Source organism: Trachypithecus francoisi, unplaced genomic scaffold (genome assembly GCF_009764315.1).
Source record: "Trachypithecus francoisi isolate TF-2019V2 unplaced genomic scaffold, Tfra_2.0 Lachesis_group4, whole genome shotgun sequence".
Lineage (NCBI taxonomy): Eukaryota > Metazoa > Chordata > Mammalia > Primates > Cercopithecidae > Trachypithecus > Trachypithecus francoisi.
Window position 1 is genome coordinate 60454805 of NW_022681469.1, and position 23432 is coordinate 60478236.

The window sequence follows — 23432 nt, forward strand, 5'->3', positions numbered from 1 at the left end:
TGTCCCCTTCTCTCCCAATCATACATTTTTGCATTCTTAAGTCTCCTAATTCTATCTGAAATGCCATGCCAGTTTGTCAAATTAATAGACATATAAGCCCTTTCTTCATAAATTTATTATTTTATTTATTATCCATCTCCCCCACTAGCTAGTAAAACCCTCTGTGGCAGTACCATTGCACTTGCATTTACCAAGACCCTGGTACCTTTTCCTGCTAAATAGAATGTGACCAATAATTATTTGTAATATGCATAATTGAATGACATTTGTCCACTTTGTTTAGTATAAAACCAAATAATACAAACATGAAACAGAAATACATATTCTATGCAGAGGAACTGCAGAGAGTATATTTGTTCTACAAGGATGAGTGGTAGTTTTAGGAGAGTTGTTATTGAATTAGTGACAAGTCAGGTTTGAGTTTATGACTGAAGGCTAGGGATTTGGTCCAGAAACAATTACTCACTAAGGTTCTTAGTTTTAGCTTTATTTCATTCTTATTCTCAAACTGGTAAATGTCATAAATATTTTTTTCATTAGCTTCCCAACTATTAATGTTTGTTACTATTTACCCCTTATCATTGTACAAAACCTCATTTTCATTTTCTTAAGTGGTAATTCTCTCTGTTCACTTGTTTCTTTAACACAACTAGTTCACTGTGATGAGTCTTCTTCTCTTTCATAATGGACTCCTATTCGTTGTCCATAATTATCCTGGAATCTGTGCGCAGTATAAGAGGGAGTTGTCTTTTGGAAGCATCCCAGAACCTCTGACTTGCGATTTATAACATTTACTTAGTGACACAAAAGGAAACAAACAAAAGGACATTTTTGAATAACCCCAGAAACTTTCCCCATTAACATCTAATTTTAGATTATATCAGTTCCTTCTATTGGAGGTCTTGGAGGCTGCCAGTCCACGTAGTGTTTTCATATTTATAGGACAAGGCAATGAGAACATATGGGACCAAAGTGCTGTTTTTTGTATTCTCCATTTTAACCTTTCCCTTTGAAATTTAATCAACATGAAAGGAAATAAACACTTTTTGTCTTCCTTGTACAGTGGGAGTGATATCCTCCTCCATTTCCCCAGTGATCGTCAGATTCCAGATACCTGCCTTTAATGGCAACATTTAAATCATGCTGACTCCTACGAGCAACTTGGCAAATATTTTTACCAAGCACAGGACAACTGATATAGCCAAATGGCTAAATACTTCTCTAAGGCTAATCATCGGATTCACAATTCAACTTTGGAGTAAAACAGCTGTGTCAAAAAAAAAAAAGAACTGTTTGACATTTCACCTGCAATGTAACCCAGAAGAAAAAATTAATTACAAACAGAAGACTGAAATTCGTGGAGCATTGTTTAGATATCAAAATCTGGGATTTGCATTTCAGAATATTTTCTGAACAATTACAAGGATGTTAAGTTGGAAAGGGAAGTTGACAGAGAATTGTAAGGAGCCCGCTAATTTTTCTGAGCCGTTTCTCCTGCTTCCTGGGAGAAAAAGAAAGAACGACTTCTGAAAATCTATGTATCTCAAAAAGTTGACTCATTTCTTTGATTTGTTAAAAAAAAAAAAAAAAGCAAAAATCATTAAATATCTATTGCTCCATTCTGATTATGTGTGAAATGGTATTGTCTAGATATTTACTCCCTATAGTGTTTACACTTAATGGTTCTACATTTTATTGACATTAAAATTAAAAATTCATTCTTTAATCTTAGAGGGGAAAAACTATGCTAAATGTAAGAGAAGGAAGTTTTACCTTTCTATGATTCTATTCTTTTAGTGAGTAATCTCTTTCGAGTCTCTCTTTGTTTTTTTTCTTTTTTTTTCCAAGGAAGACTTGATCAATTTACATCAATTCCTAGTTCAATAAGTCTTAAGGCAGATACAATTATTGTTTTCCTCAATTATTTGTTGAGATATTTTCATTCTATCCAAATGTTTTGTCACTGGTCACATTCTCTTTCCAAATAATTTCAGCAATTAGATTATTGCATCATTTAAGAAACTTTTCTTCCCTATATAGTGTAAAATACATAGACATTATTTTAAGTAGCAATTGTTCTTATTTATTGAGACCACTTGTGTATAAGTTACTATGCTAAGAACTTTGGATACGCTATCCTCAACTTAGAGTTTTCTCATGTAGAAAGGGGATAATAGAGGTATTTTCCTCATTATTTTGTTGTGTGAAATAAAGAAAGCATTTTGAACGGTACTGACTATGTAGTAATTTCTATGCATTAAATATTACTTAAAATTATACATCAATATATTACTTAATAGAGTTGTCCTATGAGGTAGGTAATTCTTAACATTTAAATACTGAGGAAATTGAAGCTAAGCAGTTTAAGTAACTTGCTCAATTTTACGAAGTAAGTAGAGGAGCCAAAATTAGAAATCATGTCTCTCTAACTCCAAAGTCCAAGTTTGTGATCTGTGTCTCCTTTTGCTTTAATATTCTCCACCCCACATACCATCTCCCAGCATATGTGCAACGTGAATGTGAGGAAGACACTACATCTTCACACATGAAGCACTTGTCTGGAGCACATCCCATCCATACATGGGATGTTTCATTCCATTTTGTGATTAGTGGATGCCACTCCTCTTTTCAAGTCTCACTTCTGTTTCAGGTTTGTTGCTTTCTGACTCTCCTGCTCCATTCTCCTTCCTATTGTGTCTTTCATCTGCAAGCTTAGAGGAAGAAGGATACTCTTTTAAAGTAAAGCCATTCAGTCTCTCATAGTGAAAAACAGAAAGTTTTCCCTCTACAACTTTATAGGCATAGTCATAGGCATAGCACAGTGCTTGCTTCATGTAGTCTCAAAACCCCTTCTTAATTTAGTTTGCAATTTTAAGAGAGGTTAGGAATACCTCAAATGGCTCTTAAAAGATTTATATCTTTTTAAGACTTTCTTAACCTACTGTGTAAATTTATATTGAAGAAATGAAACACTAAAGCATTTTTAGTGAATCTGGTGCTCAGAATCAAGCAACACATGATTACTATTGAGGAGAAAGGCCTCATTCCTCCCCAGGACAGCTGACAGAAAAGTATTTCATTTCACTGCTTGATGCATCATATGAACTTTGTAAAAGTAAAACCAGCCAGAGAGGTGTAATTTGTAGGCAAAACCCCACAAATCAGGGAGAGATTTTTTAAAACCCCATTTGAGTATTAATTTTCATCTTCGAGGGTATAGAAATATTTGCTATCTAGGTCAAGAGAACTTTCTGCATCTTTAACGAACAGCTGAACAATTGTAAACATGTAATTACTGGGACAAAAATCAAGAGGAAAAGTCATTCTGCTACTTCCTGCCTTTCAATTAGGAATATAGAAAGACCTTCTGTTTCTCTTCCTGTTCTCTTAGAATTAGCCTTCATCCCACTGGCCCAGAGATAACCTTTCCTGATAATAAGTTTTTCCAGCAAGAATAATTCAATAACAATTTCTCATATAAGGACTGAGTTGCTATGGAAATGGGGGCTACTGGTATTGATATTTCTCAAAATACTACTCTAAAATGCTGACTTTCAATTGTTTAATGCTTTAAATATGCTAAATAATCTATCAGGACATATAACTTATATTCATAATGTATAAGACATCCAGAAATCAATATGGTTCCATAATATAGTAAGAGATCTGTTTTTCTGCTGTCACCAACTCTGGGTCACAAATCCTTGAATAATTTAGTCAGGTCAAGCTGATAGTATGGCTAACTTGGGACTAATTCAAGGAGTCAACTAGTTCTTCAGGGTGACTGAACACTTAGTTTGAAATAAGCATTTTGTAGAACTTAAGAATAGTTTTCATGCAAACAAAAGTACAAAAATAAAGTTCTAATTCAGCTTTCAATACTTCTTCCATGGTGACTTTTATTTATGAGACCAAATGTATTCTTATATAACTTAGTAATTTATCTAAACACTGTTTTTCCTATCCATCCATGTCTCTTCTGTTCAGTCAATTTCCACATCTCCAATAAAAACTTTTCATTTTGCTCAATTCACTAAATTTTATGACCTTCAATTCTCTGCATGTGACTCAGAGTCCTATGACATGCACATGTTGAAACATGTGATCTATGTGGCTTTGGAGTTTGAGGATATATAAATGTTGATTCCACTTGGCTGAAAACTCATATTCAAATCTCAATAGATACTTTTTGGATAACAAAGTATTCTGCTAGGGAATAATGCTAACTGCCAAATTTTTTTCAATTCTCTAGAAAATTATCAAAAATTTATTAAAAATTTTTATTTTTCTTTCCATTTTTTTCACTTGTTTCTCATGTTGAAAAATATTTTCTAATAGTATTATGTTTTTGCTTTTGCTGTTGACTGATTTTGTTGTTGTTGTTGTTTGTTTGCTTTTTGAGACAGAGTCTTGTTCTGTCGCCAGGCTGGAGTGCAGTGGTGCAATCTTGGCTCACTGCAACCTTCGCCTCCTGGGTTCAAGTGATTCTCCCACCTCAGCCTCCCTAGTAGCTGGGACTACAGGCGCCTGCCACCATACCTGGCTAATTTTTTGTATTTTTAGTAGAGATGGGGTTTCACCACGTTGGCCAGGATGGTCTCGATCTCTTGACCTCATGATCCACCTGCCTCGGCCTCCCAAAGTGCTGGGATTACACGCATGAGCCACCACGCCTGGCCTGTTTACTAATGTTTTTATTTAGCTTCACTAATTCTTTTTTTTCTTTTCATTAGTTTATTTTATTTCTATTTTAATAGCTTTAGGGGTGTGTACCTGTTTTGTACTAGTACCATGCTGTTTTGGTTACTGTAGACCTGTAGTATAGTTTGAAGTTGGGTAGCATGATGCCTCCAACTTTGTTCTTTTTGCTTAGGATTGCTTTGGCTATTCAGGCTTTTTATTCTCCATGTGAATGTTAAAATAGCTTTTTCTAGTTCTGTGGAGAATGCCAATGGTAGTTCATTAGGCGTAGAGATCTTTCACCTCCCTAGTTTTTCTAGCTATTTTATTTTGTTTTTCTGTGTGTGTGGCAGTTGTGACTGGAGTTCATTCTTGATATGCCTGTCAGCTTGACTGTTTTTGGTGTATAGAAATGCTAATGATTTTTGCACATTGATTTTGTATCCTGAGATATTGCTGAAGTTGCTTATCAGCTTAAGAAGCTTTTGGGCTGAGACTATGGGCTTTTCTAGATATAGGATCATGTCATCTGCAAACAGTGATAGTTTGACTTCCTCTCTTCCTATTTGGATGTCTTTTTTCTGTTGCCTGATTGCCCTGGCCAGAACTTCCAACACTATGCTGAATAGGAGTGGTGAGAGAGGACATCCTTGTCTTGTAACAGTTTTCAAGGGGATTGCTTCCAGTTTTTGCCCCTTCAGTATAATGTTGGCTGTGGACTTGTCATATATTGCTCTTATTATTTTGAGGTATGTTCCTTTAATACCAAGTTTATTGAGAGTTTTTAACATGAATAGCTGTTGACTTTTATCAAAAGCCTTTTCCACATCTATTGAGAGAATCAGGTGGTTTTTGTCTTCAGTTCTGTTTCTGTGATGAATCACATTTATTGATTTGTGTATGTTGAATCAACCTTGCATCCCAGGGATAAAGCCTACTTGATTGTAGTAGATAAGCTTTTTGATGTGCAGCTGGATTCAGTTTGAAGCATTTTGTTGAGGATTTTTACAATGATGTTCATCAAGGATATTAGCCTAAAGTTTTCTTTCTTTGTTGTATCTCTGCCAGCTCTTGGTTTCAGGATGATGCTGGCATCACAGAATGAGTTAGGGAGAAGTCCTTCCTCCTCAATTTTTTGGAATAGTTTCAGTAAAACTGGTGTCATCTCTTCTTTGCACATCTGAATTTATCAGCTGTGAATCTGTCTGTTCCTCAGCTTTTTTTGGTTGGTAGGTTATTTATTCATAGTACTTTATTGTTCTGTTCAAGGATTCAGTTTCTTCCTGGTTCCATCTTAGAAGGATGGATATATCCAGGAATTTATCTATTTCTTCTAAATTTTCTAGTTTATATGCATAGAGGTGTTCATAATATTCTCTGATGGCTGTTTGTATTTCCATGGGGTGAGTGGTAATATCCCCCTTGTTGTTTCTGATTGTGCTTATTTGAATCTTCTCTATTTTCTTCTTTTGTTAGTCTAGTTAGCAGTCTATTTTATTAATTTTTGCACCAGAAAAGCAGCCCCTGGATTCATTGATCTATTGAATGGTGTTTTTTGTGTCTCTATCTTCTTCAATTTAACTCTGATTTTGGTTATTTTTTGTCTCCTGCTAGCTTTGGGATTTGTTTGTTCATGGTTCTCTAGTTCTTTTAGTTGTGATATTAGATTGTTAACTTGAGATCTTTCTAACTTTTTGATGTGGGCATTTAGTGCTATAAATTTCCCTCTTAACATTGCCTTAGCTGTGTCCCAGAGATTCTGGTATGTTGTATCTTTGTTCTCATTTGTTTCAAAGAGCTTCTTGATTTCTGTCTTTATTTCATTGTTTACCTAAGAGTCATTCAGAATTAACTGGGTGTGGTGGCACACGCCTGTAATCCCAGCTACTCAGGAGGATGAGTCAGGAGAATTACTTGAATCTAGGAGGTGAAGGTTACAGTGAGCTGAGATTGCACCACTGCACTCCAGCCTGGGGAACAGAGCAAGTCTCTGTCTCAAACAAACAAACAAAAACAAAAGTCTTTCAGAAACAGGTCATTTAATTTTCATGTAATTGTATGGTTTTGAGTGAATTTCTTAGTCTTGGTTTCTAATTTGATTGTGTTGTCCAAGAGACTGTTTGTTATGATTTCAGTTCTTTTACATCTGTTGAGAAGTGTTTTATTCTGACAATGTGATTGATTTTAAAGTATGTGCCACTGGCAATGAGAAGAATGTATATTCTGCTGTTTTGGGGTGGTGAGTTCTGTGTGTCCATAGATCCATTTGATCCGGAGCTGAGTTCAGGTCCTGAATATCTTTGTTAATTTTCTCTCCCATTGAAATATCTAATATTGTCAATGGGGTGTTAAAATCTCCCACTATTATTAGATGGAAGTTTAAGTCTTTTTGATGGTCTTGAAGAATTTGCTTTGTGTATCTATGTGCTCCTGTGTGGGAGCATATATATTTAGGATAGTTAGATTTTCTTGTTGAATTGAACCCTTTACCATTACATAATGTCCTTGTCTTTTTTTTATTTTATTTATTTTAATTTTTTTTTAGCTTTTTTGGTTTAAAGTCTGTTTTGTCAGAAACTAGGGTTGCAACCCTGCTTTTTTCTGTTTTTCATTTGCTTGGTAGATTTTTCTCCATCCTTTTATTTTGAACCTATGTGTGTCATTGCATGTGAGATGGTTCTCTTGAAGACAGCATACCAATGGGTCTTGGTTCTTTATTCAACTTGCCACTTTGTGTCTTTTAATTGGGACATTTAGCCCATTTACATTTAAGGTTATTATTGATATGTATAGATTTGAACCTGTCATAATGATATTAGCTGGTTATTTTTCAGACTTGTTTATGTGGTTGCTTTATAGTGTCACTGGTCTTTGTACTTCAATGTGTTTTTATAGTGGCCGGTAAAGGTCTTTCCTTTCTATATTTAGTGCTTCCTTCAGGAGCTCTTGCAAGGCAGGCCTGTTGATGAATTCCCTCAGCATTTGCTTGCCCGGAAAGGATCTTATTTCTTCTTCACTTATGAAGCTTAGCTTGGCCACATATGAAATTCTGGATTGGGATTTCTTTTCTTTAAGAATGTTGAATATTAACCCCCAATCTCTTCTGGCTTGTAGAGTTCCAACTGAGAGGTCAGCTGTTAGTCTGACAGGCCTACCTTTGTAGGCAACCTGACCTTTCTCTCTAGCTGCCTTTTAACATTTTTTCTTTCATTTTGATCTTGGAGAATCTGATGATTATGTGTCTTGGGGATAATCTTCTCATGAAGTATCTTACTGGGGATCTCTCCATTTCCTGAATTTGAATGTTGGTCTTTCTAGCTATGTTGGGGAAGATCTCATGGGTGATATCCTAAAATATGTTTTTCAAGTTGGTTCTATTCTCCCCATCTCTCTTAGGTACACCAGTCAGTCATAGACTCAACCTCATTACATGATCCCATATGTCTTGGAGGTTTTGTTCATTTTTTTTCACTCTTTTTCCCCGTTTTTTTCTGCGTGTCTTATTTCAGAAGGACAGTCTTCAAGCTCTGAGATTCTTTCCTCTGTTTGTTCTATTCTGCTATTAATACTTGTGAATGTGTTATGAAATTCTTGTAGTGTGTTTAGTGTGTTTTTTCTGCTCTATCAGACTGGTTATTTTCTTCTCTATACTGGCTATTTGTCTGCCAGCTCCTGCAATGTTGTATTATATCTTTTACTTCCTTGCACTGGGTTATAGTGTACTTCTGTAGCTCAGTGAACTTTGTTCCTATCCATGTTCTGAATTCTACTTCTGTCATTTCAGCCATCTCAGCCTCAGCCCAATTTTGAACCCTTACTGGGAAGGTGATACAGTCATTTGGAGGAAAGAAGGCACTCTAGCTTTATTAGTTTTCAGCATTCTTGTGCTGATTATTTCTCATCTCTGTGGGCTTATCTACCTTCAAACTTTGAGGTTGCTGACCTTTGGATGTTTTTTTTTTTTCTTTTATCTTATCTGATGACCTTGAGGGTTTGATTGTGATATAAGGTGGATTCAGCTAACTGGCTTTGTTTCTGGAGGATTTTAGGGAGTGAACTTTCAGTTCCCAGCTGCCGGACTGCATGCTGTAATTCTGGGGGCTTGTATTGAGCCCTGACTTTGTTTTCTGGCTCCTTGAGAACTTCAAACCTCATGCTGGGAGGACCAAGGTGCAGCAGCTACAACCAAGTACTAGTGGGTGTAGGGGTGCCTGCCTCCCTGTGGGCATTCACCACAGTGGTAGATGCAAGGCAGTTAGAGGGGGAGCAGGTGGTGCCCCTGACGGAGACTGTGTGTGCTGTTGCACAGGATGTGGTGTTGGTTTGGGATGAGGTGCTGGCCACCTGTGTGGGAGTATCCCCTGTTCTCTATGCACCATTGGCACAAAAGCAGGGTGCTGGCAGGGATGGGGCTTGCTGGCTCTATGCTCATCATTCCCCATTTGCAATGGTGGTCCACAGGGGTCAGAGGAAATATTGCATTTACACGTACTGGTGGGACAATTAAAGCAAAACCCACCTGTGCAAACTTGTGCCAGCAAAGTGATGTGGGGAAATGCCATAGGCACAGGGGAAGCTGCAGTATGGGAAGAAAATGTGAGGGCTGGTGCGTGGCCTTAGGGGTTGTGTTACTGGAACTCTTTACTGGTCAGACATGGTCCACTGGCACAGAAGCTATGGTATGGGCCCCCAGGCCACCCAAGACTTCCTTGTAAACAGGTGTGGCCAGGCTGGGGCACCAAGAGAGGCCAGCAGACTAAGGAGTTCTCAGGTCAGACCAGCCCTATCTGATGTGCAAGACTTCCCTGCAGAGACCAGGTTTGTTAACTCCCCAAGGGCTAATGTCTTTTATTGAGCAAGTCGAGCCTAGGGGGATGGCTGTTCCTGGCCACTTCCCAACTACAGACTCTCCTGCACCAAACCCTCTGGGCACAACATGAGCTGGCTTGCTGATCCATCACTTTACTTGTCTCCTGGGGGCTCAACCCCAGAAAGATGTGGGTTAGTAATCGCTCAGTGTAATCAGCCCTGGGTTGTGCTGTGGGCCCAAGCCAGGGGTTCCCTGTCTGGTGACAAGAATTGTGGGTATGTGGGACCCTACTGTGGGAGATGGACTTGCCACATCTCCTTGGTTTGACTGCAGCCTGTTGGAGGGGTAGACAAGGTACTTAGGGTCTTTGCTCCTTTATTAGTCCAAGGGTAGCAAGAATGTTTCCACTGCAGAGGCAGTGGCAGAGAGGCTTTCACTTGCCCCTAAAGGCCCTGTCTGGGGAGTTGCTGAGTTGCTACTGGCTAGATCACTCTGGCAGGAAGTGGCTAGAGGCCCAGACCTGGAGGACCTGCCTGGTGAGGAGACAGGGGAACAGGTATTCATGTAACAGTCTGGCCACTTCTCCTTAGGGCTGCTGTGTTATGCTGGGGGTCTACTCCAGTCCCTAGTCACCTCAGATTTTCTAGTACCTGGAGATATTACCAGTGAAGGCTGTGAAACAGGAAAGATGGCAGCCTGCCCCTCCCTCTGGGAGCTCTGTCCCAGGAAGGTATGGGCCTGTTGTCAGGCCAAACACACTGTAGGAGGTAGCTGGAGACCCGGGTTGGGAGGTCTCACCCATCAGGAGAAATGGGATCAGGGACCCACATTAAAAGGTAGCCTGGCCATGTTTTTGTAAAGCAGCTGAGTTGTGCTTAGGGTCCTCTTCAGTCCCAAGTCACCTCAGATACTCTGAAGCCTAAAAACTGGAATGGCTAATTCACCCAAACAGCAAAGATAGAGGTCCACCCTTCTCCCTGGGAGCTCTGTCCCAGGGGAGGCCTGAAACCTCTGTAAGCTGGAGAAGACTGGTGGGGATAGCTGGAGACCCATTAGGTGGGTGCACCCAGTGATGAGGAATGGGACTGAGGCCTGCTTTAGAAAGCAGTCTGGCCACATTTTTGTAGGACAGCTGTGCTGTGCTGGGGTACCACTTGCAACCCTGGTCAGCTTGGGCTCTCCAAAGCCTGAAGGCTGGAAAGGCTACGTTGCCCAAATAGCAAAGATGGTGGCCTGCCCCTCCCTCTGGGAGCTCTGTCCCAGGGAGTTTTTCTGTGGGCCAGAGAACACTGGTGGGGGTGGCTGGAGGCCCTGGTTGGGAGGTCCCACCTAGTGAGGAGTAACGGGATTGGAGACCCACTTAAAGAAGCAGTCTGACCATGTTTTGGTAGAGCAGCTGTGCTGCGCTGGGGAAATCCCTTTTGTCCTCAGTTGGTTTGGACTGTCCAAAGCCCAAAGGCCATAATGGCTAAGTCACCCAAACAGCAGAGATGGTGGCCTGCCCCTGTCCCTGGGAGATCAGTTCCAGGGAAGCACAAACGTGTTACCAGTGGCTGGCTGGAATTCCAAGCCAGCGTGTTACATATCGTGGAAGCAGAACCTGCAAACCATCACTACTCAGCCCCTTGGATTCAGCCTCTTTCCTAGGGGTATGTATAGGGGTCTAACCACCCACTTTGCCAAAGTTGCAGTTAATCCAGAAAGCCAGATTATCTAAAGCTCCCAGGTCCCCATGTATGCATGAGTGGCTCCTTTGCTGAGACAGATAGCTCTGTGTGTCAAACTGAAGCCCCTGGTGGGCTGGGTTCATGAGGGGCCCTCCTGACCTGAGGGTTGCAAAGATCCATGGGAGAAGCGTAAGTTTCCAGGGTTGCACATTCATTTACTGCTTCTCAGGGAAGGGGAGCTTCTCTTTGGCTCCCTGGCTGGGCCTTCACCCAGCCTTACCTTTCTCCATTCTCCTTGGGCTGAATTGTTTCCTTGATTAGTTCCAATGTGAGTACCTGGATGTTTCAGTTGAAGGTGTTGTATCTACTTACCTCTTCCATTCCTCTCCATGACAGCCACACACATGAACTACTTCTAGTCAGCCTTCTTGGCCACTCTCCCCCAACCGCACTATTATTATGTTGCTATCTATCTCTTTTCTTAGGTCTAGAGAATTTTCAAGAAATCACCTAGTTAACATAAACTCAGATGTGGTTAAAAAGGGATTGTTATGAATAATAGAAAATGCTCCTTTACCGTTATTGCTCTTATCACTTAGGAAATTCTAAGTGTTTTAGAAACTCTGTGCCAGAAATGGGACAAAGACCAAATGTATATATTTTTTTTATTATAAATCACAATATCACTGTGTCTAATTAGGCTTAGAATATTTGTGCTTTATACTTACCTGGTCCAATTTGCATAATGTTATATTCTCTTTCATTGTAGAAACAGAGTGACATTCTGCAGAATGTAAAGATGATTATGCATCCTGTGTACTGTATTATGAAAGAGACAGAGAGCAAGCAATTTAACATAGCCTGGTCCATGACCATGAGTGGTTACTGCTGCCCTTCCCATGTAAGAGCATAATGATTTTTTTATTGTCTTTATTGATGGGGATGGCCATATATATATATAAATATATGCCAGATCAATAGATATACACTAAGTACTATATGTTGTGTTGATGTGTTCAAATAAAAACAACACATTCACATTGCAGCTGCAATGGAGGCCACTTGGTTTAGTCTATGGTAGACCATTACCAACCATAGCGTTTTTGCAAAAGCCATTCAAATGAATTTAATGGGAATGTCATGATAACCATCACACATAAATTATTGAGAAAGGTACTAATCCCTGCAATTCTACTCAGAATATGGTTTTGTTTCTGAAGTCTCAGAAGTGAGAAATTCTATGGGCATTCTCTTGTTTTTTCTTACCCTATGCTAACGACTCTTATTCCATAGGCAAAGAAACCAATATAAAAGTTTCGTCAGTTGCAAAATGTATCCACCCCCATTTAGCACTTAGAGATCCAGGAAACAACCACAGAGCGTTTTGGACTTGGGCTCTAGAGTCTTTTTATCACCTGGATCTACTTCAACCCACATCCTAACTGGGGAGTCATCCTTCCTTTTATGTCTCCAGGGTATCAGTGTCAAATTATATCTTGAGGCCCTAAAAAGGTCTAGGTATTTCCCCCACCTTTTGTACAACTATTCTGGTGAATGGCTTGTGGTCCCCTTGGGGAAAGATTGGTGGAGTATTTTATTGTACGTGCTTGCTGCAGCATTGCAGGCTCTCCCTTAAACACAGCCACCTCAGAAAAATATGTCACCATGTTCAGCCCCCACACCCAGGAGGAAAGGAATTAAGATCCACCTCTTGAAGGTAGAAGTATCAAAAACTTGGTAGGCAAACTTTAAACAAACAAAATGTCTGATTTTAGTTGTTTCAGAAAATATCCCAAAGGTACTCTTTAATATATATATACTCTCTATTATCCTATTTGTTGTTTTATTTCTCCTAGAATTTATGGGAATAGCACAAATAAAGTAAACTCCTGACTTTTTTCTTTTTGGCTGGATAATACACTTTTTGTATGTTTGGAATAGATATTATTTCCAGCAGGATCACCAGATTATTTCAGGTGGAAATAATCTATTTTAAAGTTAGGTACTCCAATAATCAGATCAATGTTTTAAAATTCTAGTTGTGAGGGTGTTTTTGTTATTGTTCATTTTATTTTTGTTAATCTCTCTGCAGCACACTTAGCCTACTAAACAGAGTCCCCAAGTAATGACCCAGCCATCTATATATATATATTTTAAAACTTCATACTTAATTTTTGCTGTACTTGGTTGAAAACTGTTGGAGTTTATTAATTTTCGCTTTGTTTTAAACTATCACTTTCAAAGTGTTGTTTTGGTTATATTTTCCTGGTTCACTAAAACATGTGAAATATACATGGAGATGATGGCTTAGGGGCAATGTAAGTAATACTAATTTCAATTTAAGTGATTATTGTTTGCATTACATAATTATCATCTCTGGGACTTTGTGGCCTTCACACAGTGAGGTCATCAATTCCTGGTGTTGATTGCTTTACATAATGAACTTTTTTTTCTGTATTTTGTTCTTAGAATCTAAGTGTGTAGGGGAAAGGAGATAAATGTTACTGAGGGTCTGAACTGTATATACTCTCTGTAATTTTAAGTTACGGCTTTTTAGGCCTTAGCTTTTCATCCTATGAACACTTTTAAATATTACCCAGTGTAGTTATAGAAATATTTGAAGCTTAAAAATATGAGTCTGTTGATTTGTGGAGAACCATTTTGTATGTCTGTAAAAGTTTTTGTAAAATTTTTGAAATTAATCTTTATGAACTTAGAGTAGAAACTATGAAAAAGAGAGAAAACTTTTCATTTATTCTACATTAGGCCAATCTGACTACATTAATATTACTCAGTATTATTCAATGCTTGTAATATCCTGGGTTTTTTTTTATTATATTTGTTTAAGTCTAAGGAATATTTGCAAATGTTTAAAAAATAAGATAGCATAAATTAATTAATTAATTTTAAAAAATAGCATAGACCCTTTAAACCAAAGGTGCAAACTATGTCTTATTTCTGCCTGCTCCTACTCCCATCTCCCATAGCCTCCTTTAACTATTCCTAGTTTCATTTATTATTGTAGTTACCCTCACAATTATATGTACAGGTAGAATAATGTGATAGCTAATAGTGTGGAATCTGGAACTAAACTATTGGATTCAAATCCTGGCTTCCCCATTTATTAGCTTGACAACTCTGAGCATAACTTCTGGTGTCTCCATTTTGTCATCAAAAAATAGAGATGAAAGTATCAATCTTAAAAGTTCTAGTACTTTAAAATATTTTAGAATAGTATTTGACATGTAAAATAGGTATTAGCTAGTCTTATTACCTCCAGATTTCTAAATACTATAGTTATATCACTATTTTTTGAATTATATATTTAGAATATTTTCTACTGATAAATGAAGATTTAACTCACATAACCCAGTTTGTCTGGCTCCTCCCTGCAGTTATTTCTGTGTATATTCAGGGCATGATTCCCCAGGTTCTCCTCTAGTTTTCTGTCATTTCCTATCCCTTTACCGCTTTCCAGAAGTGTGTTGAAACCTTCCGTAAACTGAAGGTTCTTCTTTTGTTCATTTTGTTAGCTTTTAAATAATATGAAATATTGGTAGATTATCCAGTATCTTGAGTTTACAAGCCATACTTTCTTTTTTAAAAGAAATCAAGAGTAAGATAGAAGGGTAAATGATGTGCTTTAATTTTTTTATTGATATATAATATTCACACATTTTTATGCATTTGTATAATTTTTTTACATGCATAGAATTTGTAATGATCAAGTTAGGGTATTTAGGGTATCTATTTTCTAGAACATTTATCATTTCTATATGTTGGGAACATTTCAAGTTCTCTCTTCTAGTCATTTCAAAATTGTTCGAATCGTTGTTAACTATAGTCATCCTACTCTGCTATGGAATATTAGAACGTATTTTTTCTATCTAACTGTATTTTTGTACCCATTAACCAACCCTTCTTCATCCCATCTCCTCCAAAGCCCTTCCCAGCTTCTGGTAATTATTATTCTACTCTCTACTATTGTGAGGTCAATATTTTTAGCTTTGACATATGAGTGAAAACATGCAATATTTGTCTTTCTCTGCTTGGCTTATTTCACTTAACGTAAAAATCTCCAGTTCTATCCATGTTGCTGCAAATGACAGGATTTTATTCTTTTTTATGACTGATTAGCATTCCATTATGAATCTATATCATATTTCCTTTATCCGTTCATCTATGGATGGACATTTAGGTTGATTCCATATCTTTGCTACTGTGAATAGTGCTGTAATAAACAGAGGGAATGCAAGTATTTCTTTGATCTACTAATTACCTTTCCTTTGGATAAATACCCAGTAGTGGGATTGCTAGATCATATGGTAGTTCTATTTTTTCGTTTCGTGAGAAATATCTACACCTGTATCCATAATAGGGAACTAATTTACATTCCTACCAACAGTGTACAAGAGTTCCCTTTTCACTGCACCCTCTTCAGTATGTTATTTTTTGTCCTTTTAAGAATAGCCATTCTAACTAGGGTAAGATAATAGTTCATTGTGGTTTTGACCTGCATTTCCTTGATGATTAGTAATGTTGAGAATTTTTTCATATTCATGTTGTCCACTTGTATGATTTTTTATAAATGTCTATTCATGTTTTTTCTCAATTTTTAAGGAGATTATTTTTTTTTTGCGTTGAGTTCTTTGAGTTTCTTGTATATTGTTTCTTTTGCTTGTTTGTTTGTTTTTGAGATGGAGTTTTACTCTTGTTACCCAGGCTGGAGTCTAATGGCGCAATCCTGGCTCACTGTAACCTCTGCCTCCTGGGTTCAAGAGATACTCCTGCCTAAACCTCAGCTGGGATTACAGGTGCCCACCACCATGTCTGGCTAAATTTTGTATTTTTACTAGAGATGAGATTTCACCATGTTGGCCAGGCTGGTCTCAAACTCCTGAACTCAGGTGATCCACCCTCCTTGGCCTCCCAAAGTGCTGTGATTATAGACATGAGCCACCACTCCCGGCCAGTTTCTTGTTTATCCTGGATGTGAGTCCCTTGTTATATGAATAGTTTGCAAATATTTTATTCCATTCAACTGTTGTCTCTTTATTCTGTTGATTGTTTTCTTCGTCATGCAGAAGCTTTTAGTTTAATATAGTCCCATTTGTCTATTTTTGTTTTTGTTATTTGTGCTTTTGAAATCTTAGCCATAAGATCTGCCGAGATCAATGTTGGGTAGTGTGTTTTCCATCTTTTCTTCTGGTAGTTTTATAGTTTTGGGTCTTATGTTTAAGGCTTTAATCCATTTCGGGTTAATTTTTTTATATGATGAGAGATAGGGTCTAGTTTAAATTTTCAGCAAATGAGTATTTAGTTTCCCCAGCACCACTTATTGAAGAGAATATCCTTTCCCCAATGTATGTTCCTGGTGCCTTTGTTGAAAATCAGTTGACCACAAGCATGTGGATTGTTTTCTGCATTCTCCATTCTATTCTATTGGTCTATGTGTCCATTTTCATACGAATACCATGCTCTTTGGGTTATTATGGAGTTGTAATGTATTTTGAAGTCAAGTAGTGTGATGTCTCCAGCTTTGTGCATTTTGCTTAGGCTTGCTTTGACTCTTTGGGCTCTTTTTTGGTTCCTACACATTTCAGGGTATTTTTTCCTGTTTTTGTGAAAAGTCTTCATTGGCATTTTGATAGAGATTCTATTGAATTTGTAGAACTCTTTGGGCAGTGTGGTCATTTTAACAATATTAATTCCTTGGGTTCGTGAGCACAAGATGCCTTTCCACTTGTTTGTATCCTCTTTAATTTCTTTCATCAGTATTTTATAGTTTTTCTTGCAGAGATCTTTAACCTCCTTGGTCATATTTATTACTAGTTATTTTATTATTGTTTATAGCTATTGTAAATAGGATTGTCTTTTTATTTCTTCTTCAGTTTTATTATTACTAGTGTATAGAATGCTACAGATTTTTGTATATTGCTTTGTATCCTTAAACTTTACTAAATTTATCTGATTTAAGAGCTTTTTCATGGAGTCTTTAGCTTTTTCTAAATATAAGATTATCTCATATGCAAAGAGAGACAATTTGACTTCCTCTTTTCTAATTTGGATGCCTTTTATTTCTTTCTCCTTCTTGATTGTCCCGGCAAGGACTTCCAGTACTATGTTAAATAGGAGTAGTGGAAGTGGGCATCCTTGTCTTGGTCCAATTCTTAGAGGGAAGGCTTTCAGCTTTTGCCTATTCACTGTGATGTTAGCTGTGGGTTTTTCATGTATGGCCTTTATTATGTTAAGGTATGTTCCATCTCGACCTGATTCTTTGAGAGTTTTTATTATGAAAGGATGTCAAATTTTATGAAATCCTGCTTCTGTGTCTATTTTGAGGTGATCATATGGTTTTTGTGCTTCATTCTGTTGATGTGATGTATAATATTTATTGATTGCATGTGTTGAACCATCTTTGTACTCTTGGGATAGATCCCACTTGACGGTGATGTACTGTTATTTTTTATGGGCTGTTGGATTCAGTGTGTTAGTATTTAGTTGAGGAATTTTGCATATACGTTCATCAGAGATATTGGCCTGCAGTTTCCTTTTTGTGTGTGTGTGTACTTGTCTGGTTTTGGTATCAGGTTAATGTAGGCCTTATAGAATGAGTTAGGAAGAATTTCCTCCTCTTCAATTTTTTGGAATAGTTTGAGAACTGGTGTTAGTTCTTCTATACAAGTTTGGTAGAATTTGAAAGGAATCTAGTCCTGGAATCTCCTTTGTTGGGAGACATTTTCTTACTGATTTAATCTTTGTAGTTATTATTGATCTGTTTACTTTTATCTTTCTTCCAGATTCAAAACTGGTAGGTTGTACATATCAAGGAATTTATGTGATTTCCCTAGGTTTTCCAATTTGTGAACATAGAGGTAGGTATTCAGAGTAGTTTTTGATGATCACTTGTTTTTCTGTCATACCAGTTGTAATGTCTCCTTTTTCATTTCTGATTTTGTTTATTTAGATCTCTCTCTTTTTTTCTTGGCTAGTCTAGTCAGTGGTTTATCCATTTTGTTTATCTTTTCAAAATTCTAACTTCTCATTTTTTTAGACTCCATTTTATTTAGCTCTGACCTCGTTTCTTCCTTCGATTTCTGAGTATGGCTTTTCTAGTTCTTTGAGGTGCGCCATTAGGCTGTTTACTTGAAACTTCTCTATTTATTTGATGTGAGCATTTACCACGTACTTTCCTTTCAGCACTGCTTTTGCTGTATCCTATAGGTTTGGGTATATTGTATTTCCATTTTCATTTGTTTCAAATTTTACTTATTTTTTTCTTTATTTCTTCATTGACCCAGTGGTCATTCAGGAACATGCTGTTTAATTTCCATGTATCTGTTATTTCCAAAGTTCCTGTTTTTTACTGATTTCTAGTTCTACTTCATTATGCCCTGAGAAGATTTTTGGTATAATTTTGATTTTTAAAAATTTGTTGAGACTTGCTCTGTGTTCTAACGTATGGTCTACCCTGAAGAATGTTCCATTTGCTGATGAAAAGAATGTATATTCTGCAGATATTGAATAAAATGTTCTATAGATGTATTTTATCTTCATTTAGTCTAAAGTACAGTTTAAATATAATGTTTATTCATTAATTTTCTGTCTAGATAATCTATCTACTGCTGAGAGATCTCTCCCTTTAGATCTAATAATATTTGCTTTATATATCTAGGTGCTCCAGTGTTGGGTACATGTGTAATTAGAAGTTTTATATCCTCTTTCTGAGCTTATCCCTTTATCATTATATAATGATTTTCTTTGTCTCTTTTGACTCTTCTTAACCTATAATCTGTTTTACTTGATGTAATTATAGCTACTCCTCTTTGCTGTTTGCATGGAATATCATTTTTTCAAATCCCTTTACTTTGTCTATATATATCTTTACAGTTGAAGTGAGTTTATTGTAAGCAGCATATAGTTGGGCCATTTTAAAAACTACATTCAGCCTATCTATAACTTGTAAGTGGCAAATGTAATCTATTTACATTCATGGTTATAATTGATGTGTGAGGACTTATTCCTGTCATTTTATTCATTGTTTTCTGGTTGTTTTGTGTATCTTTGTTCCTTTCTTTCTATTTTATTGTTTATGATTGTGGTTTGATGGTTTTCTGCAGTGGTAACAATTGGACCTTTCTTTTTCTCATTTGTGTGTCGTCTGTTCCGTAGGCAGCATGCTCAGGCATTGTGGTAAGTAGTGCCAGGCTGGGAAGGCCAGTCGTCAGAACTCCCAGTGGTGTGCACAGATGGAGGCTGTGATATGCAGGGTTAGGTGATTCCCAGGACCCCAGCAGAGTGCTCAGGTGGTGGCAGCAGTGGTGGCAGTGGGTAGGGAGAGCCTTTCCTCAAGGTACATACAAGTACACTCTGGTCCTGCTGCTAGGGTAGTGGGGCAGGGTTGTTATTGGTGATAACAGCCATCAACAGGCAGTTCTCAAGTTTTTGGGAGCATGTGCTTCATCCTCTAGCAGTGGTGGAAATGGTGGCAGCTGGGAGAGCAAGTTTCCAGGGTATATGCAAGTGCCCTGCAGCCCTGCTGATGGGGAGATAGGGTTTCCATCAGAGGTACCAGTCCCGGGCAGGCAGCATACAGGCTCTGGAAGAGTATGCGCTTCAGTTCCCTTTCTCTAAGGGTCAGTATCCCAGTGTACTACACTGTTCCTTACATGGGGTGCAGGACACTGTGTGTGCCAGAACACTAGAGACCCTGATGCTATGCTGGATCCAAACATCATTGCGCCACTGCATCCCTGTAAGTGGATGTGGGGAGGTGTTATCTCTAGGGGAGTGGAGATGCAGAGGCCGTTGACCCCTAGGGCAAGATGCAGCCTGGGGGAGGCTGGACTTTCAAATGGTGTTGTGTTGCAACTGCTTAAGACTCCAGAGGTGTGTGGGACCCAGCCTGTACTCCCTCTATGAAGCAATCCTGTTGCATGGTCTCCAGGAAGCTCCCTATGCTAGTCTCAGGGCCTGTGAGGGTCAGGGGCCTCTCTCACATCTAGGGTTGCAGAATTCTGCAATAGGAGTGTGGACTGCTGCAGATCTCTCACTTATACTTTCCCTGCACTAGAGAGCCTCTTTGAGCTCCTAGCCAGTCACAGGTAAGCTGACTATCTCACTTCCATCTCCTTCCATGTCTCACATATTTCTTGTCACTTCTCTGTTGAATTCTAGTGTCACTATTAAATGCTCTATTCAAAGTACAATTGTCTTCTTGCTGTTTGGGTTCTTCTTTGTGGAGGAGATGAATGCTAGATGCCTCTCTTCAGCCATCTTAAGGCCCTTTCAATGTGCAATTTTAAGTGAATAGGGAAAGATAGAAAAAGTTGTGCAAAATTACATTAAAAGTAATTTAAAGTGAATTTGATGCTCAGCTTCCATATGTAAAATGAAGTGGTTGAACAAGATGACTTCTAAGATCCTTCAAACTGGAATATTCCATCATTATAAAATGGTTGTTATTTTCCTTATAAACCTCTACTTTTTTAAAATTAACTATGGTGGCCTAATCAGTTTCAATAAAGCACAGTCTATGCATACTGCTTTTCCTTTTGTTTCCTTACTAGTATTCATGTCTGTACACTAAATTTGAAAGATAGCATAGCCTCCTACACTAGTATCTTAGCTGAGTCCCTTGCTTCCACTCTTTCTCTTATATTGTGCTACTTTGAAATTGCTTCCAAACACTCATTGGATAAAATCACAACTCTTACCATGGCCTACAAATCTTTTCTAATCTGATTTGTCTTTCTTCTATTTCATCTCCTATCAATCTCTTCTTCTTTACTACATCCTCATAATATTCATCGTCTTAGTCTTTAACATACAAAGCTTTTCCAAGGTTTCCAAAAGCCTTTTCCTGCATATTAACACTTGTAGTGTTCTCTGCCTAGAATGGTCTCCCAGATCTTTCTTTTTTTTTTTTTTTTTTTTTGAGACGGAGTCTCGCTCTGTCGCCCAGGCTGGAGTGCTGTGGCCGGATCTCGGCTCACTGCAAGCTCCGCCTCCCGGGTTCACGCCATTCTCCTGCCTCAGCCTCCCGAGCAGCTGGGACTACAGGCGCCCACCACCTCGCCCGGCTAGTTTTTTGTATTTTTTAGTAGAGACGGGGTTTCACCGTGTTAGCCAGGATGGTCTCGATCTCCTGACCTCGTGATCCACCCAACTCGGCCTCCCAAAGTGCTGGGATTACAGGCTTGAGCCACCGCGCCCGGCCTCCCAGATCTTTCTAATTGCCTGTTGAATCATGATGACTTACTAAGACAGATGATTTACTTTGTATTAAAGAATATTCTTAAGATAATTCTAAAACCATGCTTAATGCTTTATATTATTCAGTAATGTTTATACAAATTAAATCAATTTGTATTTTAAATTAACAAACCATACCTTCAGTGATGGTCACCACCCAACCATATCCACTTACGTACTACAAACATATTAATTATTCCAACTGTGTTTTTACTTTTCTAATACTTCTATTCTTCTAGCCATTTTTAGTGGTTTCTCCTGAATTAAGTTATCCAGATTTTATTTAGTATAGAAGAACCCAAATTTCAAAAGCAGGACAATGAATATGATTAATAGTGTCCATAAAGAAGTTCCTTTATAAGACATTAATTTTCTGCTCACTAATATTTGTTGCAACCTATGTTTTTTAGAAATAACAAAACACTGGTGATATATAGTATGAGTTTTACCAGAAGCTTATTAGTTGGCAGAATAATAAATGTGATAGGTTCCATATTATACTTAGAGAGATGCACTTTACATTAAAACAAAAGTTAATAACAATATATTCTATCCTTGGAAAATGCAAAAGAGTGGATATTAAGTGTTCTCACCACAAAATAATCATGTGAGACATGGTGCATGTTAATTAGCTAGACTGAGCCATTCCACTGTGTGTGTGTGTGTGTGTGTGTGTGTGTGCATGTGTGTATATATATATATGCAACTTGATGTGCATCATATGCAATGTGATGTTTTGAAGTATATTGATATATATGATATATATCAATATATATATTCATGTTGCACATAATAAATATATATAATATTTTCTGTCATTTTAAAACAAACAAAATTGAGAAAATATTTAAAAGTAAAACCAACAAAACCCAAAAACCTATGCCACTATTATTGTTTCCTTTATATCATTAAATTGTTTTGGTTTTATAGTGTCATCTGTTCAGTTTAAAATGCTTCTATGTCACATCAAGTAATAGTATCAGAATATTAGGAGGAGTGTTTATTCAGTTTTAGTTTCAAAGCTTAGAACAGAAGACACGCATTGTACTGCAGGTCAGTATCAGGGAGATCAGGTTGAGTCAAGAGGACAATAATAGAAAAGGCTGGTGGAATTGAGGATCCAAATTGTAGGGCTCTCTGTAGGCATAAGGCAAGATGTGAAAATGGATATCCTGGAAGCAACTGAAATTTCAGACTATCAATAATTGTAGAAAGGACAGAAATGCACAAAGATTGAAGAAAATAGTGAAGCTCAGGAATGGGCAACGGGGGTTAGATCTTAATAAACATGACAGTGAGAAGTTTGGACCCCATTATCAAGAAAGAGGGGGACTCTTTATATTCATTGTGGAAAGGAGCCTGAGTTTACAAGGGGAAGAAAGAAGGAGCCCTTGAGTTATGGGTGATTGGTGAACATTTCATTACTCTCTGGGAGATTTACTGAGTCCTTATCTCCTAACCACCTGGCAGGAATTAGCAGAAATAGGGCTCAGAGTAGGTGCCTTCAATGTCAGTGGGTATGTTTGTAGTAAATATGACCTTACAGCCACAAAACAAAGAGTGCAAAGGAGGCCCCATTTCTTTATATTAACTCTAATTATATTCTGAGTACCCATGCCCCTGGGCTGGAAGTTAATTCAATCTCTGTGATCATGAAGGTTCTCTTCCTTCCTGTCCAAGTCATGGACAAGTCCTGAAGTTTAATCTACACTTAAGCCCCTGGAGGCTGCTCTAGTCTACATTTCTCACTGATGGTTATTAAATGTTCAATGACCAAGTCTTCTTGGTGCTCTGAGTTTATGGAATTCTGTCACTTCAAAAATCCTTTATTGAAACCAAGAATTTTGATGTTTCTCAAGGCTCAGCTTGAAACCATTTTGATCTTACCACTTCCCCAAGAGTAATGAAGCTAGAGAAAGGTTTTCTTTTGGGGCCTTTTGGAGTCCTGCCCCTCCACCAAAATCAACTTCTCCCCTTTCTTCTTCATGATATCAGGAATGTTTTCTCTTTGAGAGATGGCA

General features: G+C 37.8%; 1 long non-coding RNA gene across 2 annotated transcripts in view; it reads right to left on the bottom strand.

Moving 5' to 3' along the window:
• Positions 1–2481: 2481 nt before the first annotated feature.
• Positions 2482–23432, bottom strand: part of LOC117072042 — a 113217-nt gene continuing 92266 nt past the window's right edge. For both annotated transcript variants that reach the window (XR_004432689.1, XR_004432691.1), the window contains exons 7-8: positions 11886–11976; positions 2482–2711 (exon numbers count right to left, since the gene is read on the bottom strand). This is a non-coding gene — a long non-coding RNA (uncharacterized LOC117072042). The remainder of the gene's footprint in view (positions 2712–11885; positions 11977–23432) is intronic.